We start from the raw sequence: 15,015 nt of genomic DNA, 5'->3' as shown, positions 1-15,015 counted from the left end.
GGCTCCTCCGCGCCCTGGCCCGGCGCCGGGCTGCTCCCGGCCATTTCCCTGCGGCCCCGCCGCCGCCCGGGTCGCTGCCTTGCGAGTGGGGAAAGATCCGAGCAGGCTGCCCGGGCTGCGCCGGAAAGTGCGCGTTTCGCGTGTGTGTATTGGTATAGACACCCGGTCCCTTCGCTCGTGTGAATATCTGCTGTTTACATAACTTCTGCGAATAAATGAAAACCAGTAGTTCGTTGCCTGAAGTTGATCTGTTTTTAAAGGCGGAAAAAGAAACGCAGATCACGGATTTATATATAGAAGTGTCACGCGGTAAATAATGCTAACGCTAATAAAAGGCAAAACTTCAAAACTTAGCCGTGCTTCCCCCCCGCTCGTATTACGCGTTTGCTTTTTGCACCTCCCTGGCACGGGGGAATAGAGCATTATTTGTAGGCTGTTTGGTTTCACTTTCAAACAAAGCTGTAGTGTTCAGGTCGCTGCGCGTCTTCCAGCTGCAAGGTTCAGCCTGGCAGGGCGTTAGGAGGGAATGCGTTTCCTGCAGAAGGGACTTGACAACACGGACCATGCCTTCGGCGCGATTTGCTCTGAATGTCTTACGAAAATGCTGTAGTGTGGATTTACCTTTCTGTCGATGTCTACAGGAATCAAGAGTTACAGAAATAAACTTTTTTTTTTTTTTTGGTGAGCGATTATGATGGTTTTGCTAATACTTTGAATGTTTATCTGTTTTACATGCAAGTTCTCTGACACTAGTAAATAGTAGGTTAGGGGGTAACGCAATTAGCAAAGCACACCTGCTGTTCCTTGCTGGGGAAAAAGGAGCTTTTTTATTTTTTCTGATGTGCTTGTTAATATTTTTAATGCGTTCAGTATATGCGAGTATGCTAAGGGGAGCGGTCTCTAAATTAAACTGGAAATTTAGGTTTAAAGCTGACTCTTGTCCTTAATTCACCCAGTGATAAGTCAAGGTATTAGAGAGGACTTGGTGACTACCATATGTGCTGCAATACATGGGTGAGAAGTGCAGAATAAATATGCATCAATCAAAACAAACAAGAAATCCCCAAAGCAGTCTGGTTGTTTTACAAGCAAAAAAACCAAAAAGTCTGTATTACTTACAGTATACTCAAGTTGCTGGGTATTTTTAAGTGCTAAGTCCTTGCTTCCTAATCAGCAGATCACAGAACTAGCAGACTACTGCCTGTCTTATTTTGTTAACTCAGAAGTTTAGAGGGTTTTTAATAACACACTCCAAGGCTCCTGCTGAAAAAGAATAACTTCTGAACTAAAAGCCTTCCTTTCGGGAAAGAATAAATAGCAAGATTGTACTTTATTTCTCTTCAGTCCACACTAGTTAAAATACTCACTCATGCGTGTATTTAGTCTTTGAAACAATGCTTAATAAAAGGACTGGGTGGAGGGTAACAGTCTTATTCAACATTCAGTGTAAGCTTGATTGCAATATTGTTTTCTATACTCACTGCCTGTGTGCTTCATTGCTGAGACAGTAGCTGTCCCAGTGAAAGGCCTTTTTAGTTTTAGTGACCTATGCATGCAGAGTTTAAATTGAAAAAGAATGCATGTGCCATGTAGAGAGTCTGAAGTCTTTTCTCAAAAGTGTCTTTGGAGTCTTAATTCCATTTGTTTTCAATAAAACTAGGCTCCTAAATCGCTTCTGGAAATAAGATTTCTGTCATATTAGCACTGAGGTGCTTTCAAAAACCTTTGCCATTCAAAAAAATCAATTTAGAAGAAAAACATATTTAAGAAACTTGATGTACCAGCTCAGGGTGTATGGTAGGCAGCAGCACTCTGTTACTATTTTTTTTCTTGTGAAAGCTGGTTTTGTAAGTCAGTTGCTGCAAATGAAACCTCTTTCAGTAGGCTTCATAACTAGCGTTTCTTTGAACTGTATTAGGTAGAATGACTTAAACCACAGTTCCTAATAATCTTGCAAAATCTTTGTTTCTTGAGTTAAGAACAGTGTGTTCAAACCTTCATCCTTCAGTCATCTCCTAAAATGGTGGAGACTGTAACAGAGAGTCTTGGTGTCCCCAAACCATGCCCGCAGATCCAGTCTGCCTGACCTGAGGGTCTGTTCCCCTGCTGAGCCCCGGCGAACCAAACACAGTTCCCACAGGTGAAGCCGGTGCAAGGTTGCAGTTTCCAGCAGTTTTTGCAGGTGCGTCTTTTCATGGGTGCAGGTTCTGAAAGATGCCGTTTAACGCTTACCCCTTAACTTTTTTTTTTTTTTAATAGGCACTTGTGCAGCGGGGTGTGGGCTTGCAGCCAAGCCCCGCTGCGCTCCTAGAGTCTTGTTCGTTCTCCCTTGGGTAATCTGGGAGCCTGATCAGTCTCGTTGACAGCACAAACAACTCGGGAGTCAAATCCCTCTCCTCAGCAGCAGCTGAGTGATGTAGTGAGGTCTCATGTTTCAAAGGCTTAATTACTTTTACAAAATATACTACTCTGTCTACTTTGGTAAGCTATCAGGTGCTTTAGATGCAGGCAGAACTACACTTAACTAAATAAATGAACAAAGAGCATTTTGCCTCTCAGCGTTGTTGATTGTTTCTCTTCAATCCTGGTTGCTCCCTTCTTTGCTAATTTGCAAAATTCATTAATCCGCAGTGGGTTTCCCAATCATTACCATGAACCGTATGTTTTGTTTTGTTTTGTTTTTTTTAAATTACCACATTATTCTACAGTAATAGCCCAGAACACTATTGTAAGCAGTGGAGTTTGGGGAATTAGCAAGGACCCATTGTTTGCCCTGCTGTTCAGTGAGCTGTTAGGACATTTTGGAAGGACGTGTATATCGAGCTTTTCATTCCAGCGTGTCTTACTGTGATGTCGGTGTTTTTTTTGTCAATCATTAGTGCTTGCTGGAGGTGAACATCTTTTATGTGGCACACTAACAATGCAATATAAGAGAGGAAATGCTCCTTAACCCACTTGCTACTAAAGCCAACATTAAAAGGAAAGGATTTAAATTCTTCTGGAGAGCAGTGTGGAAATTCGCAGTAATGTGCTGCTAAAGCTGCTTTTTCTCCCAGTCCTCGCTCGCTCCTCCAGTCTTGCTGATAAGACACCAACTGAAGAAACACAGCCTCTATTTTGGATTCCTTTCGCACCTTGCCAAGCCTCAGTCTCTTCCTGGTTTGAATTTGATTTAAAAAAGACCACCGTGTCTGGGTATGTTTCGGCAACGTGAATAACCTAGGCAGAGGAGGAGAATTATTCGAGTCTCTCGTCCCTTTGCTGGGACCAGAACTCAACATTCTCCTCTCCAGCAGCAGAGCAACAGGCCTAGCAAAGACAACCTGGGGTGAAATTCCTTTAAACTAGGGGCTGAACTAGAATTAAATGTCTTGGCCCGAATGATTCCAAACCTGAGGACATTTAGCTGCAAACCTTGAGATTTGGACTTGGTTCCGGTTGCCACAGGTCTGCTTTTGGAATGACCCCATTTGCTCCTCTTTGCTTTGAAAAGAGAGAGAGAAAGATTGCAGTAGTTGTTCCTGGTCTTGAGAGCTGTTCCGCTGTTGAAGTTTATGCTTGGAGGGCTCTTTTGGTATGGCAACGCTGATATCCTTGCAGAGTGCTTCATGCACTGACACGGTTATGCTACCAAAGGTGCACTTCATACAACCAACTCGCCTGCCATAACCAAACCAAGCTGTACTGGGAAAAAGATACGTTTTTCCTGTGTTACCTTGTCTATACGGAGGGTGTCTGGGTGAGGATCACACTTTCTCACAACCCACCAGAGTGTGGCCATGCCACGAGAAATCTGTTTTCCAAAACTGCACTGCTCAATAAGTATGGCCACAAGTAAGTCCAGAGTTTGCAGCTCCACACTGTTTTGCTTCCTGCTGCCTTGCTGGGATGTTGGATACAGCCATTTTCCTTACTAAGGCTACTTTAGGAGTCATGCTGCTCAGTGGGCTGTGGTGATACCGGTATGCTGGGAATATACGTGTTCTATATGCACAGGAAATGTGTGCAGGCGTAACTTGGCTTAACTTTCAGATCAATGAAACAGTCTGAGAATGCCCTTCCTTGCTGGAAAGCTTTGCCTTTTTGCGTTTTTTCCGTTACGATTCTGGTTATATTGGTGAAATAGCTTTACAGTGCAGCTCTTCAGGTTGCTGTGTGAAAGGGGGGATGCTACCCCACGTTCCTGCCGGAGTAAGTGCTTGTGCGAATATGGCTGTTCTGCCAAAAAGGCGTTCCTTAGCTGGGGTAGTTTCTTCTAGTGCTACAGGCCTGTATCCTCAGCCTGATAACTCCTTTCCTGGGCAGCAATAAGACATGTGGGAGCAACTTTTTATAGTTGCGTACACACTTTAGTGATCGTACTTCTTTGGACTTGAACTTCATCCACGTGCAGGAGGTTTGAGAGGCTTAAGGCTCGTCTCTTCTCACTGTGCAGTAAGCTGAGCTGTGGGTGTACAGGTGGGTGCTCTCAGGAGGAGCCCGGCCTCCCTGAGCGATCAGTGGGGAGAGGTGTTCCCCCAGTGGGGGATGCACAGCTGTGCTCAGAGCTGCCCTCCGGAGCTGCCTCTTCCGAAGGCATGCAGATGGAGAGCACCTTCCTCCTTTAGGTGAATTAGGTGGTCGGGAATACCTTCCCCTCTCCCCAAAGTTGGCAGCAGAGTTTGCCAGAGAGGCATAATAGACTTGAGATCCAAATTTTTCCCTTTATCACTGACTGTTTGGGAGTTTAAATTGGATGCCTGCACTCGGGCAGTGGAAGCTCTGCTCAGATGCCCTTTCAGGCAGTGAGAGCAGCGTAGCTACCACGTTTTTTTCACACCTTAACTGACCTGCAACTTCCTTGTGTGGCTGAGCAAGTTTATGGATCTAGCCAACCTTAGCAAAATCAGTAGGGCACTTTTCATCCAAAATAGCAGACCACATACAGACTTTTGCACTTGTTTGGCTATGTTTGTTTTAAGTTCACACCTTGAGTTATTCTGGGACAACATCTTTAGACAAGATCCTTAAATTGGTTTGGAAACAGATAAAGCTAAGTTGGTGCAACCTGTTCAGGGGACCATGGTGGTCGTAAATTGGAGGGCTACTGCAATGGAGCACGTTACTGCTCCTCTGTCGGCTAAGCGGCGATAATTAACTTGGTGGGTGGGTGTACTTACTCTGCCCCATTATCAAGTATAATGTTACTGTGGCTCAGCTAACAAGCAGTAATTTTAAGTCATGGTAATTCAATCCCTTTCACTTCATTGTCCATCCTCTTAAACTGACTTGAGTGTCATATATTGATTTAGGTGGACTTTGCTTGGGAAAGTTGCAGCGTTGTAAACTTAGAGCATGAATTAAACCAGTAGTAGCTGATCCATTCTTGCTACGCTTGTAATGCTTTTTGTCCTAAAGCAAATCTGTTCTACTTCAAAATAGTAACACTAATCATTTTAATACATAAAAATAATTTAAAAATATGAGTAGGAGAAAACGTTGGAGCACGAGTGTGTGCAAGGGAGGTCTGTTGATGAAAGAAGGTATTTCCCTGATGAATCGCTTAGATTCTGTTCTGTACTATGAAATGCTTTAACAAGCTAACGTATGGATCTGTGTGTGTGTGTGTGTGTTAGAGGTCTGTCTCGCTGTCAGTGTTTGCGTGGAGCTGCCACTAAGGATAACATCTGTAGCACTCGTAAATGATATTTCTAATGCTGATATATGACCATGCGATACTAGAGACGTAAGGCAGCATTATGATGTAGGCTGGTAGGTGCATAGAGCAGAAGGCAGTCCTTTAAGTAGGTAATATATATGAATTGAATGCCATTTGCAAGGGCTCCATATTTGTCCAGAATACTTCCTATACTTTGTTTTGTTAAAAGGAGGTGATCTTACTGTTACATATAGCCTCTTAAATTCAGGTGGAAGTGGAATTTGGTTATATCTAAAACTCCATCCCTAATAGATGTCATGAAGACTTCCACTGCTGTTGTGGTTTATCTTTTAGAAACATGTCTAGAGAGTGCTGCAGTGTTAGGGCAAGGGATAAAGCAGATAGCGGTTTTAGCTTCATAGTTTCTTCAGATGACAATTAGCATCGCACTTAAAGAACACCTCATAAATATGGGTTGCTGTTATTTTTACTTTTTAAGTATTCATATTACCATAACACTGAGAAGGAATTATGTGCTATGGGCTGTATAAATGCACAAGAAAAGACTAATGCCTTTAAATGTGCATGGTAGGGAAATGTTCATATCCCCATTTTACAACAGGGAAACTGGGAAGCCCCCAGCACGGGGAGTCAAGAACTCAGCTGAGATGTCAGCATCCTGTTTCGTAGCTGTCCTTTTTTGTAATTCTTTGCAGAGATAGCAGAAGCTCGGAGATGCTCTGCCCAGCAGGGAAGTATTCACTCTCTTGCTCTTTTCTTTTTCTTCAAAATGCTTTGTGTCCGATAATCTCTCCCTTTGGAAATCAAAGTGCAGAAAAAGAAACAATCACGACAAAACCTGTTGTGGAAAAACTATGTATAATTTATTCACTATATGTTGAATAAAACTGAGTTTGATTTTTTTCTTATACTGTGAAAGTACACAGAGCACCATATGCTGATTAAAAAGGGGCAGGGCAGACTGTCTTTTTCAAAACACAAATGTTTAACTGTGCAGATCATACCCTTTAAAAAGCAGAAAAGGAAAACCTTGTGAGGGTGTAGACATACAATAATCCCATTAGGAGTTTGAAGCCTTTGCGGGTGTTGCCACATCATGCTTTAATAGGTGTACATAAATGCTTCTATTATGTACGTATCATCTGAAACTTGGGCCAGTGCCAGAGTATTTTGTTTTTTTAATAAATTAACAGAAATACGCTTTGCTAACCTGAAACTGGCAAGATTCTTTTCTGGAGTCACAGGATGAATCTGAAATAGTATCATGTGTTGGAGAAGTTATGCTGTAAAATGCTGGATGAACAGAGGGGGATTAGGAGACAGAGCCTGGAAGGAGATGGGATGCGGTAATGGAAGGGAGGGAGACTGTGCTGCTTAACCTGTGCTGTGATTTTTTTTTTTTCTTTAGGCCGCCACTTGTTGCCAGGCTGGGCCTCTCTTCCTTTTCTGGGCTGTCTAGACTGTCTGCAACTTAGGGCAGAGACTTTGTGCATGCTGTTTTGTGCATTTGGTCTTAGTGAGGGCTATGGAGTGTCTTGATGGTACTGCAATTCCAAGAATTAATAAAGGTACTGAAGTGGTGCCTAGACACAGCCTGGTGAAACAAGGTTAAGTCTAGGTGTTTAACCTGTCAGTTTACTACTCTAACAGTCACTGTAATCTCCAGTTTTTACTCCATCTCCCCATCCCACTCTCTTTGCTTACCCACTTGCAATGTCTGGTTATTAGCAGAGGCTGGAGTCTCTTACAGCATAGACTGTCCTCCTACAACATCTGGCACAATGAAGCCCTGATCCATGAGTATACTGTCCATGTGTTGCTGCATCGTAGGAAAAATGGTGACCAAGCCTAGATAAAACACGCCAGGGCTTCTCTCTCCTGCCCCAGTCTGTAGCAAAATGAGAGCAGATGGTTATGGTGCAGCATTTAACAGCAGCCTATTGTCAAACTGCATGAAATGGGAAGCTTAACTTCCCCCCCTCTTCTCTATATTTACTCCTCCTTTCTTTTCCTGACTTTCTCTATATTTTGCTCTCTCACATGGTGTAGGTTTTCCTTTCTGTCCTTCAGGATTAGTTGCCAGTTTCCTTTCCCACTTTATCTGCTCAGTAGTATTTGTGTTTGTTCTTTGCGCCAATTTTGCTTTCTTCAGCCTAGACTGACTTTTGCTGAAGCCAGTGAGTATAAGATCAAGACTTTGCAGGACCCTTCCATCACCATCCACTATTGAAATGATGAACAGCTTAGGCCTGCTTGCTTGTCACCTTGGCTTCCTGTTTGGGAAGGACCTGTTGCTCTGATTGGTCCAGAACTATGGTCTTGAATGCAGAAGTATGAGTGAGTAGAGATAGAAGAGTAAATTCTGTCCATTTTTGAAGTTTAAAGTGATAATACATACTAGAATCATTTAGAGATGGAATAACAGAGGTAAGAAGGCATCCCAGCAGATAGCATTTGTGCCAGGTCTCAATTTGTGGAACTGGCCAGTCTGGAAAGATTGTCACTGAGTCTGTAGAGACTTTAGTTGTGACCATCAGCAATGTTTGAATTTGGAATCATCAAACTTCTTTTCTCTCCTTGGCCAGGTTTCACTTAAACTTGGAGATTCTTCTTGACTAGGTTAGAATATGGCTCCAATTTCTGTGTGTGATGTTTTAGAAAATGACACTGAAGAGAGACCAAGGTCTCCGTGCTCTTGGAACACCTTATACTTGTACCTATACTTGTACACGTTAAGCAGCAATCCTGCAGTGAGAGGATGTATCTTCAGGGCTGGGTGGCATTGACTAGATCAACTATCATAGCTATTGTAATTGCAACAATGGGGGTGCCCACAAGCCTGCCTCTTTCTAAATAAGCTTTCCGATCCCAGATATCTAGCACCTAACCTCCTTTGTCCTTTTATCTCTTCCTAATAGACAGCTGGAGAGGGGGAGGCCCAGCTTGTGTGGCAGAGGGGCCAAAAAAGTATGGAGAACTTGAGTTTATTGTGTCTTCACTTAAACTTTTCTTAGAAAGAAGTTTATCTTGATTGGCCAATTAGTTGCATCTAGTAGGTGTTAAGTCTGCAAAACCCAGCTCTGGAGAAGTGCTGAGCTATAAAAAACTGTACAGCTTAGTGGGAAAGTTGCTTAGCACTTTTGCAGGATCGGGCTTGAAGTGGTTGCTGAATCACAGAAGAGGACTGAGATGCTGCCTGTGTTGTGGTTTATACTATACTTAGTGTGCCTCCAGCCACGTTCCTTCCCCCCCCCCCCCCAATCCTACTCCTGACATGTTGGGAGCCTGTATGGTATGTGGCTGTATGCCAGGCACCTTCCCAGAGCTTCTTTTTTGCCTAATGTCCAAGATTGCAGGTGTTGTGTTGTAAATGGGTTTTCAGGGGAGCTGCAGTAACCCCTACAGTGCTAGAACTTGCCAAATAAATGCTTGATGTTAAGGTATGACAATATATTTGCTGTGATGCACTGGATGTGAGAGAGCATATGATCAAAGGCAGGTTTACCTTCTTTCTCCCCAAACCTTGACTGCCTGCTGTCTGTCTTCTCTCTGGCCCTCTCCATGCTGATGAGGTATTCTGAGTTCAACCCTTTGCATCAATCCAAGGTAATTTCATTGCATCTCTACCTTTCCTTGCTAGGAAGAAGTGACATGAGCAGACTCTGCCCAGACATGTGAGTCTGTTGAACGCTTTCCTTTCTGTGCCAAATCTCTGTAATGAAAATGAAGGCTGAAACGGCTCAACATTTTTCTTCCATTGGCACAAATGTATAATTGGTGTATCTTGTTGAGAGAGGCACAACTGCTAGAATTTTCCTGTTAAGCAGACAACACCTATGTATTCCCATCGCCCTGATCTGATTCTGTCCTTCCAGAGGCCTGATCTGCATGTCACTAGCTGCTTTACCCACTCAAACTTGTTCATAGATGCTGCATTTCTACTGTTACAACTAAGCATTTGTTAGCATTTTCATGGTAGGTCACCCAGTTAGTTTGCTGAAATACTTCCTGGAAGACTTTTTTATTAAGGGCAGTTCCCTTTATTTTGGCAATCTCAGTCCAATCCTTAGTCTGGAGTCAGATCTCAAAGCTGGCTAGATTCCTTCAATCAGGCATCCAATGCAGCGTAAGCTCTTCAGCCACTCTCTTGCTTTTCTTTCCTCTTGTAGACTTATTAACAAAACTGTGCATAACCCAAGACCTTGCATGAAAATGTGTCTGGGTCAAAATTTGCCTGAATATTGTCAGAGAATCACACAAAGTAGGACTGGAAGAAATGTCCAGAGGTCATTTTGTCCTTCTCCCTGCTCCAAAACAAGATCAGGCATACCTAATCCATTACTGAGGCTGGTTATCTAAACTGTTCTCGAAAGCAAATTCATAGCTGTGAAAATGAACCTGTTACACTATGAAACATCGCTCCCTGCACTTGAAACTGCAGCCTTTAGAAAGCAACTGAGCCCCATATGATTTGTGCATTGCAGAAGGTATGTGACATGCACCTAAATTCTTGCTCAGACTCTATCAGAAGGTGCTTACTGTGTCATTAGCACCTCGATGGAGCAATGCTTTGGCCCATAATTGTCAGGGAGACCATCATTTTAACTGAGGTGTCCAGAATACTGCTTGTAAAAGTCACCAGTGCTTTTATAGTCAAGATAAAGTGACTTTTGGGTACCCTTGAGTTTGAAGGCATGGTGCAAGACATCTTAAAGCAGTCTGATTCACAGGAAGTGCTGAGTACATATCAGAAGTGAAGGCCCTTGAAATTACCAGTTACTTCTGGCTGACTCTTATCTACTGGTTAGGAACCCGCAGGCTCCATACTGAGGAAACACCTGCTCTTATAATAGCCACGGAGAGACCAAGGGTGGGAAATCCATCTGTATAATCTGATGAGCATTAAACTAACCAAGTCAGAAGCCAAGGAACTGAGTTAATCTTCCATGATCTTTCTGCCTCCCTCACACAGAGGTAAGTTAAGGGCAGAGTTGTGTCCCCTTCCTGAGTCTCAGGATGTTATTGGAGCTGTGCTCAAAATATTTTACATGAAAAGCAAATCTCTGTGTGGAATTAATGATGTGGGAGATGACAAGGATAGCTGAATGGACTTTCAGAGTGCAAAGCTGCAGTGTGCCATAGAGGCATTCACAAGCCAAATTCTAAATTTTCTGCAGCGAGGCCAGGTGGAAATGCTTCATCCCCAGGTCTTGAGGGGGTGGCTGATTGCATATAATGTGTGTGTGTCTGCCAAGCCACTGCTGGCTGATAAAGCAACTGAGCTGTCCTCAAGTCTTGGTGTCAAATTGCAGATCCCTTGCATTTGAAAAGAACATCCCTGCTGTCATGGAGTCAGTAATGCCTGGAGGAGGATCCCTACAGAGGGCTGTGTGAAGGTGAGGGATGGCAGAGTGGGAGGAAGAAGAGGACATCTGTCAGTTGTTTCCTTCTGAGGAGCCTGGAGGAGTGGCGGTATAACCCTGACTTTCTATGGCCATATACGTGAAATGGGTATAACTACCCTCAATTCACTATCATATCTGAGCTTGTGTTGACGGGCCGACTCTTTGGGCTATACAACTTGTGGACTATGATGAACAGTGATGCATCATTCGTTGGACTATAAAGAGGTTTGGATCAGGCACTTGGTTGCTTTAAGGGATCTTTGCACTGTGTGTAATAACAAGGCTTTTGGAGGTGGCCTGGTAAACCTCTATACCTGTGTTTTCTTGACGGAGATGACTTATTGTAAATGCAATGGATGTTACTTGGTTTGGGGAAGGGAAAAAAAAATTCTCTGCAGGAAAGTGATTGCGAACAATCACTGGAGAGAAAGACATAATATTCCTATCATCTGGATGGTGTTTCTTTTACCCATTTGAATGCTTGGTTCCCAAATAAACCCAAATTCGTGTGCTGCCTCTCCTTAGGTTTGACTGGCCACTGTTAAAATCTTTTCATGATCTGCACTTTGTTCCCTTTGCTATCCAACATCTTCCTGCCGAAGTGGCTTATGTACTGAGTAATATGTATGTAATCACAGCAGCAGCAAGGAAAATCTCTTACTCTTCAAATAGACAACTCTGGAAAGGCCAGAAAGGCAGTTTTGCTGGCCTCCCTCTCTGTGTTTTGTAACCAAATACCTGTGCGTGTTTGTCTGTCTTGGCAGCAAGTCTGCATTTGCAGGAATTTGATCAACTGGCAGTCTTTCTCCCTCTCAGAAACACAATTTCTGACTCGTGCACCCCTGAAATAGAAGCATGCTAAACCTCTTCCACAGCCGTAAGAGTCTGGGCAATGTGAGTATGTGTCTGATGCCTCTCCAAGACGGGGAGCAGCATATGGTGCCAGATCTAACCAAATTCTGTTGGCTACTGCTGCTGCCCAGGAAAAGGGACTGAGCATCTGCTTTGGTGACTACAAGGAGCCTAAGAGGGGGAGTGATGCTTGGAGTGGCGGTGGAGGATGGATGTCTGTTCCAGATGCCACACTGTCACGCTGTGGTTCTTGCTATGGTTCTTGCTGCTGGCTCGGTGTTACCTGCAGCAAGGCTCAGTCACTGCCCCTCACCCTTGCGTGAGCATTGGAGGTGGTGTTTCCCTGGGCTGGCTAACAAAAAGCCCGAGTCGGGCACTTGCTGGGGTTTGGGGCTCTGCTCTTGGCTATGCCACAGGTTCGCTGGGTGGCCTTGGGCCAGTCGCTTCACTGCTTCCCCTGCTCTTTTTCTGCCTTGTCTGTTGTGAATGCCAGCTCATCGAGGTGGGAACAGTGTCTTACTGTGTGTCTGCAGAGCGCTAAGTGCAGAGGGACCCTGATCTCTGTGCAGCCTCAGCACGCCACCGTAATGTAAATAATAATGTGGAGGTAAAGATGAGGTCAAGGAACATCTCTCTAACTTGATCATTTTCTCTGATGGGAAGACTTGTGTCTGTGTTTCTGGATGGGCTGGAATTACGCCAGTTTTTCATCTCTGTCCAAATAACTATGCAGAAATACGACACTAAGGAAAAGAGTTGGAGTGCTCACATGCTAATGTAAAGCATGCTACCTTTTAATTTTGCAATCAACACAAATACCATCCTGTACCACACAAACAGCGGCAAGGGACTGAGCCATCCGTTAAATGTTCTGCATTGCCAAAGGAAGTGGCAGAACCGTTAGCTGAAGCAGCAGGCTTACTGGCACAGTGCATGTTTCATGGGGCTTTATAGCTTCTTTTAAAATAGTCTCCACGACTGCAGACAGTCCGTGGGCTGCAGAAGTTTGCTAAAATATTGTCCTACTAGTACAGGGAATTATTAGCATGCTTTTTCCATGTCAACTGTCTTTCCACTGACTGACCTGTGCAAGCAACTGAATGAAATAAAAATTAAAAAGAAATCCTTGCAACCTACCTGTGTGTTTTGATGACTGGTTTGGCTAAAGGATGAGCCAAACCCTGTAGATTTGCTGGGTCCCACACTGGGAAAGGTTGCAGCTCATCTCAAAAGGACAGATTTGAACTCCAGAGAAGCAAGTTTTATTTGAAAGCTTTTCTTTGGGTTGGATTTTGCTTTTAATTATCTTCTCAAACTGGGGTGAGTGAAAAGGTGGGGAAAATGCAGACTGTGGGAAGCAGTGTGCAGTCTTCACATATGATGGTGAAAGGGTGTGCTTTGAATTCATAATGTCAAAACTGTAGATGGCAGGCAGAAAAATCAAGAACACTTTCTGTTACTTGAAAGTTACAGGTCTAGGGAAAAGGATAAATAATGACTTTAGAATTTAAATTTAAGAAGTTACTACCCCAGGACTAAAAAGTCCAGCCTTAGGCCCTAATTGGAAAATGCACGTGACATCTGTGCAAAGACTGTTTTTGGCAGTCTTACTTCTGGGTTTGTACAGTACCTTGCATGGTGGTGTCCTGGTTCACAGCTGGGCTTCCTAACAGTTCAAGTGATTATTGATGCTAATGCAATTTAAGTAGGTGCTGACTTGCTTAGACTAGAGCTGTGTATTTCCATTCTGCTTGTAGTAGTGGGACAGTTTGTGTCAGTTTGCTTGTTTTTTGTGAGTCTTAGTGCCAGGCTGGATGATTTGGTATGAAAAGTTGGTCTGTCAAATGGCTCTTACTTTCTTGGCTTAATAAGTGAGGCCTGACAGCTAGTAGATGTTTCAGTTCTCAGACCTACCTTGTACAAAAGTACCTACCTTTGTACCTAGTACAAAAATGCTGGCTGGTGAGAATTGGAGCTTCTTCCTGTGACTCTCTCCTTTCTTTCTGCTGATAGTAATCACAATTTAGCATCAAAATGTGCCATACTTGGATGTCTCGGACAGGGCTGTTGCTTCTCTGAGTCATGTCATGTGCTCTCTTAATAGATGGGACGTTTCCAAAGCATTTTCACCCTCAGCTTCCAGGCTTCTCCTAATCCTCTTTTTTTCTCTTTTTAACAAAAATATTATTTTGAAAAGTTAAAAGTAATAGAATGGAAGTAAAAGTAAATTTAAAGTTCTAAAAATTAAGGAATGATCTGAAATCAGACCAACTTCCCCAGCAAGTGATGAGGAGGCTATTGGACCAAGGGTTCAACCGATGCAGTGAGGTAGGCAATTCTCTGCTAAAAGCAGAGGGAGAGCTCCTTGCCCCATTTTCTGGTGAAGTGTAGTGATGTGAGAGGAGTGCTCTCTCCTACCTTGCTGTAGTGAGATCTCTTCAACCCCTGTTTAAGACTGAGTCTTCAATTAGAGCTCTCAGAATGTCTCACGGGAAAAGGATCTTGTCTTTCAATGGTGCTCCCATTCATTTTGAAGAATTAGCTGCAAATGCACATTAAAGCTGCATTTATGCTGGGAACAAATATTTCCAGTGCTGCTGCAATAGCCCAGGTAGCTATTCCTGTCTTTCAGCTGCAGGATCCAGAATTTAAATGACAGTATTGCTAAGAGGTTTGGGTTTTGTAGCCACATTAGGTTGTAATAACCAGTGAGTTGGAGCATGCATGTTAAAGAGAATCAGCTGTCAGAGGACTAGCTGAGTTGACTGTCATGATTCAGCCCCTTCTACTTTTGCTAATGTTCTTAATTAAAATCCTTTCAGAGCTATGTCACTGATGATTATTACAGTCCATGTTAGAGAAGTATGTACAAACCTCATTTAAGCTTGACGAGCAGAATGTTGGGCATGTGCATGTGAAGAGACAATGCACATCCCAAAGAATTTGCGGTCCAGCTGGGTGGAACAGATGAAGACGGAAAGGAAGTATCATTATCTCCCCGGCCCAGATGAGGAGCTATGGCATGAAGATACTGAATGGCTTGCCTAAAGTCAGAGGGGGAGTCTGGGAGAGGCAGGAGCTAGGATCTGTGTTTTTTGA

The 15,015-nt window shown here is 43.5% G+C and overlaps 1 protein-coding gene and 1 long non-coding RNA gene across 9 annotated transcripts in view; one reads left to right on the top strand and one right to left on the bottom strand.

Annotated features, from left to right (window-relative positions):
* BRD3 (bromodomain containing 3) overlaps nucleotides 1-15,015 on the top strand; it is a 46,194-nt gene that overhangs the window by 1,043 nt on the left and 30,136 nt on the right. The window lies entirely within an intron of this gene.
* Nucleotides 239-1,857, bottom strand: LOC112964226. The gene is made up of 2 exons (XR_003252901.1): nucleotides 1,120-1,857; nucleotides 239-635 (listed from the first exon to the last, which is right to left on the bottom strand). It is a non-coding gene; the product is annotated as an uncharacterized LOC112964226 (long non-coding RNA).

The sequence above is a fragment of the Apteryx rowi genome, unplaced genomic scaffold (assembly GCF_003343035.1).
Source record: "Apteryx rowi isolate R43461 unplaced genomic scaffold, aptRow1 scaffold_19, whole genome shotgun sequence".
NCBI classification, from domain to species: domain Eukaryota; kingdom Metazoa; phylum Chordata; class Aves; order Apterygiformes; family Apterygidae; genus Apteryx; species Apteryx rowi.
This window is presented reverse-complemented; position numbering and strand designations above follow the sequence as displayed.